At 36.6% G+C, this 16334-nt stretch overlaps 1 protein-coding gene across 1 annotated transcript in view; it reads right to left on the reverse strand.

The window, feature by feature from the left end:
• The window catches only part of LOC148945545 (uncharacterized), a 78271-nt gene extending 72644 nt beyond the window's left edge, over positions 1-5627 (reverse strand). Inside the window, 1 exon segment of the mRNA XM_089099138.1 lies at positions 5564-5627. The gene's annotated coding sequence lies outside the window, so the exon portion shown is untranslated.
• Positions 5628-16334: the final 10707 nt, after the last annotated feature.

The following is a 16334-nucleotide window of genomic DNA, read 5'->3' on the forward strand; positions in this document are numbered from 1 at the left end:
TATGAAGGGGACGCCGGGCTTCCCAGCGTTATTTAAAAAAAAGATCAGAAATTTAATATAAAAAAACAAGTATTTCAACTGCAATAGTAGCAACATCGAAACTTCAAACGAACAGAAAATATTACATATATGATTGGGTTCACCCCCTAGTCAATACCTTGCTCTTTGAGCCAAAGATTTTTTAGTACTTTCATAAGAGCTATTTATTCTAACTAACGGCCTTTGTGATTAAACAGTAATTTTTAAAGAATTTGAACAAAATTCGAACTTTCGATTAAAAAGCAAGGTAATAATTGGGGGGCGAATCCCCTAACAAACAAATTAAAAATATATGAATGTAGAAGTTCGTTACGTAAGTTAATTCGTAAGCTAAGTATATTTATTACTAATAAAAACGTTCGTAAATAAAATTACACAAGTTTCCAGAAAGCCATTTAACTAAATAAAAGTAAATTAATATGAAACTTTTGTTTTAATTATTCATGTACGGTGAGCCAAGATCAAAACCTGCATTTATTCAAAAACGTTCAAAAATTAAATGAAAAGAAACAAGTTTTTTAAACTGAAAGTAAGGAGCGACATTAAAACTTAAAGCGAACAGAAATTATTCCGTATATGAAAGGGACTGTCCCCTCCTCAACGCCTCGCTCTTTACGCTAAAGTTTGACTCTGTCTCACAACTTTATTTTTTAAAACAATAAAAAACTTTAGCGTAAAGAGCGAGGCGTTGAGGAGGGGACAGTCCCTTTCATATACGTATATTTATTACTAATAAAAACGTTCGTAAATAAAATTAAACAAGTTTAGAGAAAGCCATTTAACTAAATAAAAGTAAATTAATATGAAATTTGTTTTTTAATTATTCATGTACGGTGAGCCAAGATCAAAACCTGCATTTATTCAAAAACCTTCAAAAAATAAATAAAAAAACAAGTTTTTTAAACTGAAAGTAAGGGGCAATATTAAAACTTAAAACGAACAAAAATTAGTCCGTATATGAAAGAGACTGTCCTCTCCTCAACGCCTCGCTCTTTAAGCTAAAGTTTGACTCTGTCTCACAACTTTATTTTTTAAAACAATAAAAAACTTTAGCGTAAAGAGCGAAGCGTTGAGGAGGGGACAGTCCCTTTCATATACGGAATAATTTCTGTTCGTTTTAAGTTTTAATGTCGCTCCTTACTTTCAGTTTAAAAAACCTGTTTTTTTTATTTAATAATAATAAAAGATTGGAGCCGTATGGCCTTTACTATAGGCAACGCTATAGCGTTGCCTCTGATTATAGCTAAATCAGAGTTTTGAAAAAAATGAAAAGAAAAGTTGAAAGAAATAGATACAACAATAAATCCTATAGAATAAATTAATTTTTTTTTTTCAACTGACAGTAAGGAGCAGCACTAAAGCTTAAAATGAACAGAAATTGTTCCGTATATGAAGGTGGCTGTTTTTTCCTCGAACGCTCGCTTGTTATACCAAGGTTTTTTAGTTTTCAAAAAGGCTGTTATTCCAATTGAAACGCCCTTGTGTCTCAGCAAGCTTTCTTAAAGAATTGGGACAAAAAGTCAAATTTTTCCTTGAAAAGCAAGGGGTTGACGATGAGGAGCCTGCCTCATAGAGGCGATAATTTCTGTTCTTTTTAAGCTTTAATGGTTCTCCTTGCTTTCAGTTGAAAGCTTTTTGTGTTTTATTTAATTCTGATCGTTTTTCAATAAAGGAAGATATAATGAAGAAATATTTATATGCAAGGTGTATAAACCCCTGATTTCTTACTGTTAAATTGTAAATATCAGTCATTGTAAACTTATTAGTAGTGCCCCGATATTTTCAGTTATTTTGTTTAAAAATTAGATTGTTGGATTTCATATAAAATTCTGAAAAAATGGAACATTTAGTCAAAATATTCGATAAACAATAGTCTTGTTGAATAAGTTCTTATTAACATACTTGCGATAAAATGTTGGTGAACGAAGAGGGCAGGGTGTCGTTTGGGGATGACAAGGGGGGCAACTGCCCCCCCCCCCCCAATAATGTGGAGAGAAAAAAAATATGATATATCCCATGCCCTTTGACTATCCAGGTATGATCCCCTTTTACCCTCCCCCCTATAGAAATGCTCGAGATTCTCCCCTGGAAGAGGGGTAATATTATTCATATGACCGGAAGGTTAAACACTTCGTGAAGCAATCATGACCTGTACAATAGGATTCTCTGATGTTTAAGTACATTGTGCGTACATGTTTAAATACCTTGAGCCATTGTATACAAATAGAAAAAGAAATATACCCATTTAAAATTGTTGAAAACAAAGCTCCTGGTAGCACTTGTCACACCCCCAAGAAATTTCTATGTTGGTTTGATAATGCTCCACCTCCCCTTTTCTACCTCCGTGCAGATAGGCATGTGAATATAGTATTCTGTGATGCATGAAAAAAGATTGTCGCATAGAAAGGGCCCCCTCCTACACCACCATTTATAGACACAGACCAGACAAATTCTTTGGAATCGAGAGAGATTAGCTGACAGTTTCTACCTCAACCCCTTCCCTAGAAGTGATTGTAAATTTATTTGGAGGCTCAATGAGATTTGCGATATTTGTGAAGCCAAATGCACTCTTTAAGGCATATGATCCCCCCCCCCTGCCTGCAAAATGACCCACTGTCCATCAACCTTAGTAGCTGATGTGCAATTACACATAATTATACATGATTTTATAAATTATTAATGACATTAATTTAGTTAAATGAAGCTTTAAAATAAATAACAGAACCATTTCTGCAATAAGAAGAGTATTACCCCGTAGCATCCTTGTTCAAGCTTATACTAAATGAGGGGAGAAAATAGATGAATTCATACCCCCTTTCTTATACCCCTTCCTCTATTCATCTGAAGGCTCATAGGTATTTAGACAACTTGGACATTGAAAATAACTCTTTCAGTAATTTGACAACCCCCCTAAGGAAATGACCCACCATCCCTCGCTCAGAATAGCTTGTTTATAACTATACTCATTTCTTTTTCTTTTTTTATTAGTCTTGATTTCCTTTTGTCTGCTCAATTTTAGGCAAAATTCTAGTTTGGCAACTTTTCGCTATCTTGGGAAGGGGTTAGGTTAGGAAAAATGAAACTTTCAGTAAAGAATCCAGGGCCGAAAACATGTTCTAGAGAGGTGTTGCAAGCTTCCATGTCAACCCTCTTCTCATTTCTGAGTCATAAAAATTTGGGTATTTATCTGTTATAGCGACCCCACTCAAGAGTTACGCTGTGTAAAACTCGAGCTCAAGCGAGTTTTATCTGTCTGTATTAAGAGACAATTAGCTTACGCTAAGTCGATAACAAGTGGCGGGTGACAAAATACATTAGATATATAATTTATGCTACATATTTGCACATTAGGGGGGGGGGTAAAGTATTTGGACACTGTGAAGTTAGAAAATAATTCTTACTTCATAATATACAGTATAATTATGTTAACACATTTTGCATGCAGACCCACTAAACTTTACCCCCCCCCCCCTAATGTGCAAATATATTACTCAGTTTTTTTTTTCTAACATATTATATTTTCATCTTGTTTTCGTATATATTAAATTAAAAAAAAACAAGTTTTTGCAACTGAAAGTAAGGGGCAACATTAAAACATAAAACGAACAGAAAGTATTACGTATACGAGGGGATTACGCCAAAGTTTGACTTTGTGTTCCAATTATTTATGAATGCACAAGGACCATTTAAATAGAATTATAAACTTTTTACAAATTCATAAAACACGTTAGCTTAAAGAGGGAGGTATTGAGGAGGGGGTAACCCCCTCATATACGTAATAATTTCGGCTCGTTTTAGGTATTAATGTTGCTCCTTACTTTCACTTGAAAAAACTTTTTTTTGTTATTTAACTTCTGATAGTTCTTTAATTAATGCTATGAAATCCAGCTCTCTCTCCCATGGAAAATACCCTTTCCCCACAAAACTCCTCCACGAAACGATCCTCCCCCCTAAGCAACCCCACCAGAGAATCTCCTCGCCCCCGAAAATATCTTTATTCTTCCCAGTAACCAATACTATAAGTAAGCAACGGGCAAAGTTCATTAATTGCAGCCCTTCCCCTGGAGGCTGTGGAGGGTCAAGTCATCCTCAAAGACATAGTTATTAGATCGTTCGACCAAGTTGAAGAAAATGGCAGTCTCAAAATTTTGATCGGAAAATTTTGGGTCAAAACGGGGGGTGGGAAGGGGGTAGCTGCCCTCTAAAAAGGGCACTAGAGCTTTTGATTTCCGATCAAATGAGCCTTCTTCCGATCTTCTAGGATCACCTCTGGGGAAAAATAAAATATATAAACACGCATCAATGATCTTGCTTCTTGCAAAGAATTCAAAATTCCACATTTTTGTATATAGGAGCTTAAAACCTATGCAGTAGGGTTCATGGGGTAGGCAGCATACTGTCTAGGAGGGAGGGGCAGTCGATAGTGCGATGGAGGGCCTTTTATAAACTTTTTTCCAACCATCTGCTTTTTCAGCCATATCTAATGTAAATTTGAAGGTCTAGGGTGGGGGGGGGGCAGCTTCCCCCCTACCTCCTCCTTCCTACGCCCATGGTAGGGTTCTCTGATATTCTGAATCTTGTGGTTTGATTTTCATTAAGATCACTTCGTTTTTTAGGGGTGTTTCCCTTTTTTCTAAAACCAGGCAAGTCATTTTCCGCTCGTAACTTCTGACGGGTAATATAAAACTTCATGAATTGCTTATATTTTGAATAAGAATCAAAATTTCATTCTTTTGATGAATCTATTATTATGAAGACTCTGTTTTGTTTTTCAGTTTCGGTAACTATTGAGCCGCATCGTTCCTTACTCACAGTTCGCTACCACGAACTGTTTGATCATTCGGAGTAACCTAACTTCACTTCTTCAGTGCAGGGGCGGATCCAGGATTTTTGTTAGGGGGGCGCAAAATAGGATTATCCGATAAAATTACGTTTAGAGCAAGTTTAATTAACGCAAACTTGCGTTAAATAAGTAAATTACACTACTTTAGACTACCCTAGGGTGGGGGACAAGCGCCCCTGCCCCCTGGATCCGCCACTGCTTCATTGGGGTTGCTATAGCAGATAAGTACAGAAATTTGTCTACTTGACATTGAGTATTAGAAATTTGTCTATTGAAATTTCGAAAGAGCAACATTTTACCTTAATTTTCAGTTATTGTTTTTTTTTTCTCTGGTTTCAGTTCTAAAAAATGCATTTCCTGTTATTTGAGTTGAATTTTAGGCCATACCAATGTTTTTTTTCTAAATTTATGAAATATTTCTACAGAGTGTTGAGAAATCATAAATTGGGATTAAGCAAAGTTGTGAAGCTGAACACAGTGTGTTGTACTTCATTTAAGCAGAAGATGCTTTATTTGGAAAGAGCATAAAAATAGGATTCGAGTGGTACGTTTACTTCATTCATAAGTCAATAATATGATTTGGTAAAAACTTACCGAATAAAGCAACAACAGATAAAACCAAATTTGAAAGAATATAAATAATAAAAGCCAATAAATCAACTCAAAAAGCTAGTCACTCACCAAAATCCAACGACTAACAGCAAATAGTGTTCTCGTTGAGAAGCTAAAAGTACCTAAGATTCTTAGATACCTAAGAATTAAAGTAAAGTAACTAAGCAGATAACTACGTCACATTTATCCAATTCAAGTAAAAATTCTTCAGCACAATATCTTTTAGGTCTGAGGGGAATGGACTCGTATCATTATGCTAGTGTGAACGCAGAATTTGTTTTGGGAAGAATGAATAAAATTGCCCGATTCTCGTCTGAGAAAGCGAAAATAAGAGCCACTCATTTTAAAATTACCAGTATCTCTGTTCAGAGCCAAACCTAAATTTTGATAATTAGGCCCATTAGAACATAAATTTTTGTATAGACCTAAATAGGTCTATCTTAACCTATTTTGTACAGACTATAGGATTTTTCAAGGAAAAACAACGCCATCGCAATGCTTTTGTGCCTCTAAAACTGGTTAGCTCAATATAAAGGTTTTCAATAGTTTTAAATAATTATTCAATATCATAAATTTCAATGGATGGCAAGTTTTCTCTCTTTGCATCAAGATTTTAATTTTGTGCCACGAAATACAGTTTACTTTGACACAATTTATGGCCGTTGAAAAAGGACACTAGAACTGTTAATTTCCATTCGGACGAGCCTTTATTTTTCCTTTTTTTTGACAACTGGTTGAACAGGGTCACCCATGGCAAAAAAAAAAAAAAAAAAAAAAACTAGTTCCATTATTTTCTTTTTAGAGGACAAGGAACGGAAATTCCATATTTTATTGATAGGCAGTTGGTAACTCTATAATGGGACTATGTCATAAGCTAATTATATTATTTAAATTTTTCGATTAGGCTCTTTTCATTTTCTCTCAAATCTGTAAAATTTATTGAAGCTCGTAGCTTATGGGGGGCAACTTTAAACTTGAAGAATTATATACATTAAGCATTTTAGAGTTTTATACATTTGTTACCTACTAATGTTTTGCCTACGGGCACTTCATATGGAGCGGGTGGCCCAACCAACTTTGGAGGGGGCTCATTGAGAATTTATTAGATTGAATCTCCTACGAGAAATTTTGCGGAAGTGGAGGGGGGAGGATTTCAGGAGGATCAACTTATCCGGAAGGAATTTAAGGGGGATGTTTTATGTGGAAGGAACTTTCCATGGAGGAATTTCCCGTGAAGGAAGGAGTTTCGTATGGAGGGTGAGTCAGACTTATCGGAATTATTTGAAAAAACGATCAAAAGTTAAATGAAAAAAAGAAAGAAAAAAAGGAAATAAAGAGCAACATTAAAACTCAAAAGGAACAGAAATTATTCCATATACCAAGGGGTTACCCCCTTCCTTAATACATTGCTCTTTATGCTAAAGTTTGAATTAGTGTCCCATTATTTTAAGAACGACTTCTGAAACACAAGGGCTGTTTAGTTACAATAGGAAGCTTTTTTATAAGTGCTAAAAGTTTCAGCGTGAAGGCCAAGATATTGAGGAAGGGGCAGTCCCTTCACACGTGGAATAATTTATGTTGGTTTTGAGTTTTAATGTGGCTCCTTACTTTCAGTTGAAAAAAGTTTTTATATTTTTATTTAATCTATGGTAAAGCAAGTGTCTGGGTTAGAGATTTTTTGCCGCAAATTATTTTCTGCCGCAAAGCAACCGAAATTTTCGAAATAAGTTATCAAAACTTGCAGCTGTCCTTATAAGCGCAGACCTTTGAAAACCTATCAAAGGCAGCGCAATAGCGCTGCCTAAGTAAAGAACGATGTTGGCACAATTTATTATTTTTTTTTCCTTTAGACCAGGGCCCTTCGTATCGAAGGAGTTGTCGTAGAAACTTCGAAAAGGGCTCATTCGATTGGAAATCAGAAGGGCTAGTGTGATTTTCAATAGTCAAAAGTAATTGCAATGCAACTAACACCCCTTCCACGCCTGCAGACCATTAATTAGGTCTTTGAAGATGACACTTCCCCTACAGCCCTCAAGGCAAGGGTTGTAAGTCATGCCCTCGGGGCATATGTGGTTTTTATAGAGAGACTTGTCGTAGAAACTTCCAAAACGGCTCATTCGATTGGAAAATGAAAGAGCTAGTGCCTTTTTTTTAATAGTCAAATGTGATTGGAGAGTAAATAACCCCCCTCTCACGACGACCACAGTAGTGTAGGTCCAATCTTTTTAAAAGGGCCAATAACCACTACTCCTTTCTTCCAATTGTTTAACGGCGCTAGAAGAAGGTTTAACGGCACATCCCTCTTTTGGTGACCAGGTGCCCCAATTTTTTTTCTAGGCAAGAGTCCTGGATGTTCTTATATAATTAATTGGAGTGTGGTCGGGATAATAGAAAAGTAGTTATAAATATGGAAATTAAGAAGGGGAGCTCCTAGTCCCTCGCACCTGTACAATGCGGTCAGCTGTTTTTAGCGGAGCCCTCTGACGTCATGGTACAGATAGGGAAAATAGCATTGGATTTTAAAAACATACCCTCTGACGTCACGGCAGCCATAAGAAAAATAGGATTGGATTCCGACCGGAGCCCTATTACATCACGAGATACACCCTCGCGCTTTAAATAGATTTATAGTATTTCTGTGACATGCCCTATTACGTCACGCGACACACCCCTGTGTATTTCTATGACAGCCCTATTACATCACATGACACACCCTAGCGCTTTAAATGGGATCATAGTATTTCTGTGACATGCCCTGTTACCTCACGCGACACACCCCTGTGTAATCCTATGAGAGCCATGTTTTCCAGGTGGCAGACTTCCATGTTTTTTTCTATACAGATGCCTAGACAACTTTTCTGGAATCCATGCAGGAGTTCCCTCGAAAATAGAAGATCCCTGTGTGTTCTAGGAATTGTATAAATACTCAAGGGAAGGACAATTCCTCATCAGTATTCATTTGAAGTTATAACGTGATACAACTCTCATAGAGAAATAATGGATAATTCTTATCATGAAGTATGTCTCTTTCTCTATTAGAACTTTTCCTGTCTCCAGGTTTTCGCTTATAGATATCAAGCCTATACCCACCCTCCAAAATCCCTCCACACACACTGCATTGTTTATACTCGTTTTAAACCTTATAATACCCTCTTTTTACCGTGTAAAAACACAACCTAGCTCCTCCATCCGATGATAATTAATCCGATGAATAGAAATTATTCCTTTCGTCAAATGTGTACAATTTTTCGTTTTTTGTTTTTTTAATTCACCTTTCTGTATTCTAGCTAAAGGTCAAACTAACACCCGTCAACTATCTGGACTAGACAGTAATCACCATATGTCCCCGTTTTTACGTTAAATCTTTATAACCGTGAATAGCTCAATTCGAACTGCCTTAGACATTTTCATAAGGAGGTATATTAGGATAAAACCTTAATTATAGCACTCTGTCAGATTTGGAATTAGTTTTCTGTGAGTGATTATCGTAATACATATTGATACAGTTGGTTTTCAGAGTTCAAAGTGTCAACATCAAAATTGGATATTATATGGACATTAATAATTCAGTAAATTGTAGTGAAGAAAATGAAATATCGTAATAGGGTTTAGTGACGTAAAATTGTGACATATTTGTATTAACCTTCATATGTGTCTACTGATCTACTGACCTAATTTCTGAACTTTTATATATGTAGTTTGCCAAGCTGTTTTTATGTAACCCTAATTGACAAGAAGAAGAGGGGCAGTAAACCTGTGGCAATTGCCGGTGTACCTCCCGGGAGTCTCTCTTAAACTGCGGGGATCAGGTTGAACAGGGGCTGACACTTCCCCTTGTTTATTGGGGTCAAACCGGTTTGCCGTGTTGAAATATTTATCGCGAGCAATGGCTGTCGGAATAAAGAAGGAAGTGTTTTAAAACGAGCTGTGGAATTTTTTTTATAGAGACTCGATTTTAAAGGCAAAAGAACTATTAACCAAGGAGGCCAATACTGGTGACCGATTTACGAAATACGTGCAAGATGAGGATAATTTAGTGGATATTGCTAAGATGCTTGCACGATGTGCTAAAGAAAGACTAAAACTCCCTAAATTCGTTATATCTGATCCCCAAGAAGTACCGGCCAGTGGAGCCAAAGTAGGTGAATGTGTTATATCGTCAGTGAATGAAATGCGACGGCAGTTCTCGGGTTTTCTCGAGCGTTACAACCAAGTTCCACTCCCATGGCTGCCCATCAATTCTGTAAGCAACGCAAGCCAACCTAATCCAATTCCAGATAGACATTCTCCACTACCTTATTCCATAGTTCTAAAGATCCCACCCCCCCCCCCCACTAACACATCAGAAGAAAGAAAACAATTATTTACGAGCATGTGTTGAGAAGACCTGTCGGTCGATGATGTGGAATTGAAAAGAAACCGATCTGAATGGTGGCTTGTTGTTCAAACGAAGGACAAGGCAGACAGCATTGCTCATTCTATCAACCAGAAATCACAAAGTGTAGAAACTAAGATGAAATCCCTAGTTTTTATAGGCGTTATCAAAAACATCCCAACCACATATAATGCTGACACGGTGAAAACCTTCGGTTCAGGTTGTGAAAGGGCTGAGCAGTGTGGTGCTAGTCGACCATATAAGTTGTACTTTTCCTCCTGTTATCAGCTATATCTAGTTGGTCTGGAAGACGCTGGACCGGAGTTCCTATTTTCAAGGCAGAATTTTTAAGTCATTAAAATAATCCTAGCTTCAGTTTCTTGGATTTTATCGTCTCTTAGACGAATAATAACTTATTTTGGCCAATGACAAAACACTGGGGCTTGGCAGTGGAGTTCTATCCAGCACCTAGACGGTAAATACACTATTTTAAAAGGTGGAGAGGAGGTCTTAAAACTAAAAACTATGGTTTCTAGAAGAGGGTACTAATTTAAAGCATATTTTGTTTTCTTCTGTAGAAGTGAGCTCTGTTTTATACTAAATCCTGTTTTCTTTTCTAGAATTTCCCAGCTCTCCCTTCTCCAAGTAAGAGAGCAAGGATCAATGCAATAACCCCTGTGCAACCAGCAAGACCATCAGTCATAAGGTATGCCGGGCCTTCTAGGGGCGCATTACACCAAGCCCCCACGTCCTCTATGCAAGCTGCAATGCCCGAGCCTTCAAGAGCTATGCAAGATCTCGCTGATCAATCTGTGCTGCCAGCGCAAGCCCGTGAGGCACCCCCGCTCCCGCTGCTGGCTCATTTGCACTACCTGCTCAAAGTCCCACTCATCAAGCTGTGTTGCCTGAAAAAGTCCTGTCTGTGCCGGCCCGTGATGTTGCCAAGCATTATGAGCTGCCCGGGCCATCTCGGTCGACACCTAAGTGCCGCCCATCCAATATCATGATGCTGCCATATCAATGGAATTTGAAGATGTAAGTAATTTTTTCAATCTAATAAAAGTTAATTTTTACCTGTTGAAGACGTTAAGAGTTTTCCAAGCTTTTTCCTTATAATTTATGCAAGATAAACTTCTCCAGCTTTGACCCTATCCTAAAATTATTTTAAAGTGATAAGCATTGCCTCTTTAGTTCTTAATTAATAGTATTCACGTTTTGCTAATTTTTAGTCTACTTTCATATTTTCAGTTTATTTATCCCTATTAGTTTTAAAAGAGTCAGCCCCCCTCATAGCTATCTAAATAAAGTGGTATTTCACTTAGTTTTAAAAGACTCTGCCCCCTCAGAAATAATGACTTGTTTGAACATTTCAACGTTTGAGTGACTTTTCACTTTTTTAGTCTACTTTGGCCTTTTCAGGTTCCATGCCTCCTTCCCCCTAGTTTTAAAAGACTCTGTCCCTTCAGAAATAATGTTATCTTTTCACCAGTTGATTAGCTTTTTTAGAATATTATTAAAGAATAGAATAGCATATCTGAATATCAAGTATATTTTATTCTGCAATGGCTACCCAATAAACCTTATTGAAAATATCATAGATAAACTATTAAAAAAGATAAAACAAGAACTTAGGGAGCCCGTCCCCCTTGATTCAGTTATTCCGGTAATTGAGAAAACAACATTCATCTCTTAACCATACATTTCAAAACTTAGTGATAAACTTGGAAAAACACTAAATACACAAAATCTCTCTGTTTCTTTTAAAAGTGAACAAAAACTGGAACATTTTTTCAACTCAGGAAAAGATAAAACTAACCATGTACTGGGTAGTGGTGTCTACAGAGTCCCAGGTTCATGTAGTATATTTTAAATTGGTAGGACCCATCAACAACTTGGTGAACGTTTGAATGAACACAAAATTTCAATAGATAATTCCCTGAGATTAGAAAATAAAAATGTCAACTTTGATTCTGCCTTGGCCCTGCATATATTTGAAAATCCTACGCATCTAGTTGTTTTGAAGAGGCAACTTTAATATCTACTGTAAATGACCTACCGCAATCTATTAAAGAGGTAATTGAGATAAAAATTTATATAAACAGAAATTTGGCTATAAATAGAGACACCGGAGACATTTCATTAAGCCAAATTTATAACAATTTAATACTAAAAAACTCAAATAATATTTGCATCCTGTCAAATTTAAGAAAATCTATTTGTATATTTAATGGAGACCGAAATTTCAGACGAGCAAAAAGTATTGCAAGGCAAAAACATTCTTGCTCAATCTCTTTGGTATATCCTTTTTTCATTGATTTAGGCTTGGTCTTTCATTCAGTGTCTGTTCGCATCTTGTCGAGTATACTCCAAAAGGTTAGATTTTTGTTGTTTTTTCTTTTTTGTTTTTATTTTTTTTTGCGCTGAGGACGACTTGGCAGAGGTCCTTGTCGAAATATTCGCTTGCTCTTCGTTTTCATGTTTTGCCATTTTTTCTTTTATTATTTGCTTTCCTCTCTTAGCTACATAGGGCCTTACTGTCCAATATGTCTTTTAAGATTCCTTACCAAATCAAAATTAAATAATCATTTTAAACACTGTCAGAGTCATGGGTACCAGTCTGTGGAAACGATTTCAGGGGACAATGCCACCTTGTGGTTCAAAAGTTTTCAAAACACGCTGTTGCATAGCAACAAAGGGTCATTAGACATTGAAGGTGGGCTCACGGATGTGTCCGATCCATCAAATTTGAATTGCTTTAAAGAACATGAAGCCATTTCAGTCTCTTTTGCCCATGCGTGAGCAGACTCTAGTAATACCATGTAATTGGTAGATTTTGTTGAGACGTTGGGTAGGGAAGACTGCGTTGGCACTGCTATGGTTGCTCTTATTAAAACAGCAAATGAGGCATTTTCGTGGCTGCGCCACACGCATTATCCAATGAATTTATCACCAGAAGACAAGATGGTGTTAAAAATCTAGAAATTTGTTGGGTTTGTAAAAAGAAAATTAATGAGGGGGATGCGACAGCCCAGGACCATGACCATTTATGGCAAGAAATTGCATCAAGGGGAAGTAACTTTCGGGGAGTTGCGCACAAATCGTGTAATGTAAATGTTAGACAACAATACTTTTTACCGGTTTACATGCACGATTCCAACTATTTGAAATTCATATTACCAGCGTTGGCACGATTGCAGAAAGGTGAAGTTGTAGATGGTGCTTGGGTATATGGTTGTTTTTCTTATAATATCTTACTGAAATTATCTGAAAAGTTGCTAGTTTTAGAATTTAAATGGTAAGCAACTGATAATGTTAAAACATGCTTGAATAAAATCTGTTTCCAAGATTCATATAGTTTTTTCCCCAATTCTGTAAGTAAACTCATCCAAGTACATCCAAGTAAGGCCGTATACGTGTACGAGTACTATCGCAGAGTTTTATGATTCACTTTGCGAATGTTAATGCACCACTGCCGATTATGAATTTGTAAAGAGGGTTTGGGCCAAGGGATGGTGTAAAAATGGGTGGGACTAGTAATTGATATATTGACGTTGTTGCATATTGTCTGTAAAAACACGGACAAAATTCATAAAGAATTTAAGGTTGGATCTAGGGTATTATTTTTCAACTCCTCATCTGGTGATGGATTTAATCCTTAAAATTAGCGGAGCAGCAATAGGTCTGATCACCGCCGTGGATTAGCACTTATTTGTAGAGAGATCCATGAAGGGAGGGTATGTTTTGCACGAGGATCATATCCCTGAAACCGATTTGACTGAACAACACACCGGTAAAAATTCGAATGCCGGTTTTTTGGACATGAATTCCCTTTATCTGTCGGCAATTTCTCACTTTTATTTGCCGTGTGGGAATTGCCAATGGCTTGACGATCTTTCTGCTCCATATTTTCCGTACAATCACACTGTCGAAGAGAATGGAGCACGAGCATGATTTTTTGAAATTGACAGTGAAATGCCTCTGAAACTTCATGACTCAGTACAAGACTTTGTTTCCCCTTCATTATTAGACCGGTTCCTAGGGAGAATTTGGGTCCCTAAAATTTATCATTTTTACAAAATATGGGTATGCATTGAACACCTTCAAAACAAAAGCTTATTGCCGACCTTGAGCCGAAACGGAATATTGTTTTACACCACGTTCTTTTCCGGTCAATGCAGGCCAACAGTTTCAATGTCAAAAAGATTCATAGAGCCCTCCAATTAGATCAAAAACCATACATAAAGACGTTTGTTGAAGCCTTTGTCAACAAACGGTCTCAAGAAAAAATGAAGGTCGAAGAAGAGAACTTTAAACTCATTTTAAATTCGACCTTAGGTAAGATATGCAAGAGTGTGCGCAACGGAAGTCTTTGTTGCGTTGTGACCGATCCAAAAGAATGTTCCCGAATCATTGCGGATCCAAAATTAACATCGTTCACAATCATAGACTTGAATTTGGTCATTTTACATAGACGTAGTTTTATATAAAAGTTTTATACAAAACTAAAAAGTAAACGTAGTTTTGTTTAAAAATATTGCCACTGGCAGTGCCATTTTGGAAATTTCAAAGAAACTCATGTTGGATATTTATTAAAATCTGTGTAAGCGCCAATGGCCGGGGATGGGACAACTTCAGGTGTATTATGGAGACACCGATTCAGTTCTGTTGAAAGTTAAAACAAATAATCTGTTACATGATTTGGAAAACGGAGAGTACACTAGTCCCAGATGGATAATACAAACAGGGATGAGTCCATACATCTTGAGCTGGTAAAACGCCAGGCCCCAAATCAGTTGCTTAAATTAAAATCCAAGACGGGGAGCAACTTGGTATCCCATGGTGTATTTCCTGGTCCGAAGGTTTACTGCGTGGAAACGCATAATGAGGATAACAAAAATGTCTGTAAGGGGGTACCGTCACACTGTGTAAAAATAATTGTCACCATGAGTTTTTATAGAAACTGTACAGAGAATAATTTAGTTAGTCTAGAGAATAATTCAGCTCTTTAAAATATAAAAACTATACGTTTCGGGTTGAAAAAAAATGCTATATCTACCATACCGGACAAAATCTATTTACTCGCAGCCGGTGAGAGGGTACTACCAAATGGCCACTACCTTACTTCAGATCGAGTTGAATGTGAAAATTACAGAAAGCAACTCGATCTGGAGAAAGCCCTAGAGTTGGAAAAGGAGGGAGGGGGCGTCTGTAGGGGGAGGAAGGCCGTTTTTCCATCACCGTCTCAGCATTGCCTTTTTTATCTAGTCTTTTATATTTATTTTTATTAATAATTATATTTATATTTTGTTTATAACTGTTATTTCGTTGCGCAAAGTGGCAATTTTTGGGTGTTTATTAAATACTTTTTTATGTTGTCGCCCCTGCCACGGGGGCTTTTCGTCCACTGGCCACCGTGGGTTCCGGCCGCTGGCTACTGTGGGTGCCGGCCCTGCTGCTGTGGTACCGTCCACTAGCCGCTCCGGGGCACTACCACTACCATGGGAAATATTCAAATGTTTATTTCTTTTGTATTCAACTGTTTATTTGAATATTTAAGTGTTTGTTTCTTATTTTTTCATTGTAAATATTTATTTTTATGCTTTTTTCACTGCCATTGTAAATATATTTATATATATTAATTAAAGTAACCATCTTTTCTATTTTTGGAGTATTTATTCAACAGATTGAGTTTAGATTTGGTTAGTTGCGTTTTGACATTGGTGGAGTCTGTATCAATTTAAAACACCATTCACATCTTTTCTTTGCGGACCATCTATGTCCGGCAAGACAACACTGTTAAAGAAAATAATTCAACACCGCGATAAAATATTTTTAGAGAATCCGAAAAATATATGTATGGCTATAGTATATAGCAAGAATATTATGACAAAATAAAGAGTATTGACTATTAAAATTTTTGATTAATAAAATTATTTACGGCCCGGTCACATCATGGAAAATTTCTGCTAATGTTGTGCTCTATAATATTTTTCATCAGAGTAAGTGTATGAGAACACTTGCTTTGAATTGAACTTACTATATTATTTATAGAGTTGTTCGCCATTCAAGTTCTCTTATAACTCTAAGGAAAAAAATCTACCCTGGCGAACCCAAATTTTCACTTTAAGCGTACAGTCAAGCTACTAATAAACCTTATGGCTACATTTTATTGGACCTGAATCAAAACACACCGAAGTGTTGCGTGTAGTCACTGATATTTTCGATAATGAAATTACTGTATATCTAAACGTGAATAGTAAAAAAGGTCATTAGTCGCTATCATGACGTTGAAGAAGCTACATGAACATCGACATTTATTTTCCACCCTAGCCAATTCAAAACCACAGCTTAGAAAAAGAACACTCAAACATGGCATAGGCAAGGAATTTATTAATCTCTTGTCGGAACTTTGTTTATATTTAACGAAAGGTAATATTCAACTGTAAGATGGTGTTAGAAAACAGA

The sequence above is a fragment of the Artemia sp. Qi Xiang Cuo genome, chromosome 13, assembly GCF_049724085.1.
Source record: "Artemia sp. Qi Xiang Cuo chromosome 13, ASM4972408v1, whole genome shotgun sequence".
Lineage (NCBI taxonomy): Eukaryota > Metazoa > Arthropoda > Branchiopoda > Anostraca > Artemiidae > Artemia > Artemia sp. Qi Xiang Cuo.